Genomic DNA, 5,293 nt, shown 5'->3' on the forward strand with positions numbered 1-5,293 from the left:
AGAGACCATGGCTTCCAAGAGGTTCTCATTAGACGGGAGAACATCACTTTTGAAGGGATAATACCAAGGGATCCAATGGAAAGATCAGACTCCAATTCCCCTAGTGAATGATTCACCGTATCACCTACCAGATCTAGATCAAAAGAAGTTTAGCAGACAATGAAAGACTCATCTTCAACATTAGGTACGTGAATGGGATATGTTTCCGCATAATTAACTTGCGGCGAGGAAGATACCACTTGCACATTCGAAACACTTAGGAAAGTAGGATGATTGGAGGTCAATTCAGGACCAACAAATGAAAGTTGATCGATAGCCACAATTTGTCCTCATGCAGGAAGCACATCACTCAAAAGAGTGTGGATATAACAACATTCATAGCATAAACATGGTCTCGCCCCAGGATCAAATTGAAGTCCAAAGGGTCTACGAGAACCATAACATCAATACATATAGTTTTTCCTCCCAAGGTAAGAGGAGATTGAAGAAGGATCCCTAAGGGTTGGCTGGTTCTTCTGTTAAAAGCTAACATATTCGGAGGGACAGACACAAGTTGTGGGGAACCCAAAGCTTGCCAAGTAGAGGAGGATAGAATACTAATAGAATCTCCCTCATCTATAATAGTGTGATGGATGTCTTAATTATAAGCCTTTACCATGATCTTAAAAGGCATATAAGAAGGGAGATGAGGTTCTATCAATCAAAGGCAATGACCCATTTCCTTGTAGGGGGTTTCGTAAGGACAGGAGAAATCCCCCCTTGTCTGGTAGAATCAGAAGAAACAAGAAGAACCTGAGTGGTATGATCCTTACTCTCTACGGGAAAAGTATGATCGACTAAAGGTGGAATAAGGTCAACCATTTTCTCAACTAATGGTTGGTCAGGAACAAACTCATGGGATTCACGTTCAGAGAGAGTGGGATTGACAGGGTTTGGATTCTGATAAATCACTTCATCAACTAGTGGAGGATTGGGAGAAAGCTTTCGGTAACCAAATGGAAGTCTAGAGTGAGAAGTTGTAAGGTTTTCCAACACTTTCATGGCTTCATCAATATAAGGACAAAGGTAAATAAGATGACTCCCCTCGCATAACTTACAAGGAAATTTGACTTTACCCTTTTTCCCATGGACCTTTCTATAACTAGCTGAGGGTTTATCACTAGCATGATCTCCAGAGGCTGACAAAAAAGGTTGATGTGAGCCTGTGGACCACACTTATAATACCTTGGGAATACGAGGATAATCTCTAAGAAGGTGGCCACCCTTACATAACATGCAAGTGAATTTAACTTTGCGACGCTAATCGGAAGGTTTCTCAACATCAGTCGCATCGGTAGCAATGGTTGCTTGGTTGTCCCCGTGCTTATTTTTCTTCTTCTTAATCTTCCTTTTTCTTCTTCTTCTTATCCACCTAGTTACTAACTTGCAGGCTTTCACCAGACGAAGAAGAAGAAGATCGAATAGGTGATGAAGGCAAAGGTTCAACTTTAGGATCAACTTGAGGTTGATATTGTTAGTGCTAAAGAGCCCGGTTGAGAAGCACTTTAGACATTCATAACCATAAGGGTCAAAAATAACCAAACTGGCAAACCAATGATAAATCTAGGAAGGGACAACATTGCCATATAAGGAGCACCAATATTTCTAAAAGAAGGAAAAGGACCAGGATTCCTGTCAGAGGGGTTCCCTTGATTGGTAGACTTCATAATTGTTTCCACTAGTCTCAACCTAAGATCCACTAAGGAGTTGTTCCACGAAGAGGATGTTGTTCTGCAGTCAATTAATTGATTTTAGAATTCAAAGACAAACAAAACAAAGGGGTAACTAGGCATAAAGGTTTACCAAGCAACCGTGAACTACAATACACACCTTGGCGAACTAAGGACTTAACGTACGACAATCAATCTCCCTGAGTGTTGTGTTCGATGTATCATGATATACAAGGAGGCAGACTCGGTTACCTATGGATGGATAACAACCTATAGGGGACTCCCAAAATATACTCGACGGTACGTGGGAGTGAAGTTCATAATAGTGATGTCTAATGCATAACAGTTCGATGAGAGTGTTCCAATATACTTATCATGTGTGGAGCGCCATCCAATATACCCAAAGGTACGTGGAGAGCGATCATATGCACTTACGTACGTGGAACTAAATTTCACCCGCGGGATGCATCATTGGCAAACAACGACAACTCCTACGTTTAGCGACACTAGAACACATCTCTAGCCTAGACATCTACGTGTGTCGTTAAGTTTCAAATGCTCCTTAGGTTAAGTGAGATGAATTTTAGAGTTGATTTTGAACTAGACTTCAGTTTCAAGGCTCAAAACTTGATGTCACCTGAACATGCCTATGATGCAACTAATATGAGAAAAACAACTCTTTTCAATTTCGATGAAAGTTATCTAGTGTAGGGAAGAGGTGCAAACAAAGATGTAATAATCAAATATGCAACAAACAATAGCTTCCTAAATAGATATTTCAATTTCACTATTCCAATTCAATTCAAAGCATTAAAAGATGGCAAACCATGCAACGTAATCTATGCATGATTCCCCAGAAAACTATGCAAATGTAATCTATACACGATTTCCTTTCCTGTCGTGAAAACAAGAATTCTAATTATGCAAATGTGATCTATGTAAGAGAATTCTTAAAAACAAACACAAGAGGATTCCAATGAAATCAAATGTAATATGAGATTTCATGAACATATGACTCAAACTAAAATTGGGTGAAAATTTCAAAAATCAAAAGAGATGACACTCAAAGGTGATTAACACTCACACACAATTTCACACACAAAACCTTAGATGTAATGCAAATATTTTTCTTTTAAACACACTTAATTTTCGAAATGAGGAAAACTAAGATGAAAAGTCTAATCACTGATGCAAATGAATTTTTTAGAATGAGGACTAGAATAACAATTCATTCAAACGACCAATGATTAAACGAAACAAGTTTGCAAGCGACCTAATGATAAGAACAAAGAAAAATTGAAACCAGTTCTTACAAAATACAATCAAGAACAAATGCAAACCAAATGGAGGCTTTAGAGAGACCACAAGACACTCAAGACTCATGGAAGGTCAGCTGGAAGTAGGTTGATCAAGGAAACACTGAGCAAACAAGGCAATTTTTGTGCAAAAATAGAGATCAACACAGGTGTAGAAGAGGCACTAGTGCTCTACAACATAGGCATAGAGAGGGCCCAGGTGAGGTGCAACGCAAGCACAAATAAGGCCCAAGTGGGGTGCAATGCTTTATTAGCAGACCAAAGGGTGCGTTGGTCCTGGGAAAGAGGATTCTGACACAAAAATTGCAAAAAAGCCTCAATGGAATCACCTCCTAGGTTTGTTCTTGGTTGGATGATACAACAAAGGTCTGTCGAGGAGGTAATCAAGCACAATGGACAAGGAAATCACTAAGGGAATACTCCACTCCCCAGTATGGTCGCCAATTTTTTAGACGAGATTTATGATTCCGGACAAAAGTATCTCCCCTAGGTCGGTGGCTAACCTAGAACAACATAGAGACAAGGAACCCAATGTTTTTCCTTAAAATAAATAGATGACAGAGTGAGGCCTACCTGGAATCTTTCAAACACTTCGCTTCTTCTTTAGCTTGGAAGCTCCAATTACAGCTCCGAATGCCAAAATTAGAACCTGCAGAGTCGGATAACACAAGCCAAGAAACTACAAGATCAATGAATATCATCTAAATACTTCATTCAATAGAACAACATGGTATTGAAATATATGAAATAACAACAGGACATATAGGAAAACAATGAATTATTTGCATTAATATAAATGGAAGGAGATTACAACCATAAGTGGTAGTTGATCTTATAGAAGAGATCCTCCAAGTTGTTGATTTGTCCTTTCCTTGTCACAATGTGTACCTCCAATCATCCTAAATGCATGCGATAATAACCACTTACTGCAGCAGCATAAGGGAAAAATCACTCTCCAAAAGCCAACCCCCAATCACATAGAAGGTTGGAAATATATAGAGAAGTAGGGTAATTTGGGAGTTCTTATCCAATTACCAATCTAAGATTTGAGATCCACCTTGGATGGAGGGATAGGATCAAAGGATAAGTAGTGAAAACTCCAAAGTAGGAAAGGATAAGATCTGAATGTTTTATTAAAGGTAAGTAGTTAAAACAACTTCTGGAAACTCCTAGAAGGGGAACTTCTAGAATCTTAACCATTCTCTTGAATTTCTAAAACCAATGCAGGTGCAAAGGGAAGCGACCTGCTAGTGACCAACACAGGCCACAATGGAGCAACCTGTAGGTGATCGCACCCCAATAGGCATACATGGAGCATTGGTCCTAAAACTGGCTCAGATGATGTCGTTTAGGGCTGAAATTTTAGGGGATGAAGGGAACATGCTTAGGGCTTTTTGCAAGATGGTGACAAGGGGGAATAGGATGTTGATTGATCCCATTAGGAGGTTCACTGATCAGATGTGACAAAATGGCCTATAACAAAGTGGTAGAAAGAAGTTCGATAACTAGTTTCAATGATGGAATTTCACATTCAATTGGGAGGATAACTTCCACGCCATATACAACCTGAAATGGTGTAAATTTGATAGCAATCCTGATTGAGGTTCAATATGCCCACAAAGTAGCGTAAAGGAGCAAATGCCAGTCTGATTTTTTGACCCCTACCATGCGTTGAAGCATCGCCTTAAGAATTTTATTGATGGCATCAACCTATCCATTAGCCCGAGGATAGTAAGGAGTGGAACTTTTATGGGAAAGTACCAGCTTAGCAATTAGTTCAGTCATCATATGATTTTAGAAATGTTTTTCGTGATCTGTAACTATTGCTTGTGGGAGACTAAACTGTGTGAAGACATGGTTGAAAAAGAAGTATGCAACCTTTTCGCTAGTGTTGTTAAATGCAGGCATCGCCTTGCCTGATTTAGGAAAGTAATCAATTGCGACAATAATATAACCATGCCCCCTAGTCGAGTGAGGGTTACATGTCATAAATTCGATACCCCATTTCGCAAAAGGGTTAACAGCGATAACGGAATGCATATAAGGCTCGACAAAATTAGGTAAATATACATCACTGAGATTATCCTCAATGGAATCAGGTAAGGGGGAACGATGGTGATGTTCATCCCACAACGCATCGTCTAACATCATGATCTCCATGATGCTTTCATTGGTAGGGAATACACATGAGAAAGGATCGAAACACGTACCATAATCCAATGATCTATCTACCCAATTAAGTGAATCAAAGGAAGAAACCGCACAAGC

Source organism: Pinus tabuliformis, chromosome X, assembly GCF_031772625.1.
Source record: "Pinus tabuliformis cultivar Carrire ecotype Pingquan chromosome X, CPIR1, whole genome shotgun sequence".
NCBI lineage: Eukaryota > Viridiplantae > Streptophyta > Pinopsida > Pinales > Pinaceae > Pinus > Pinus tabuliformis.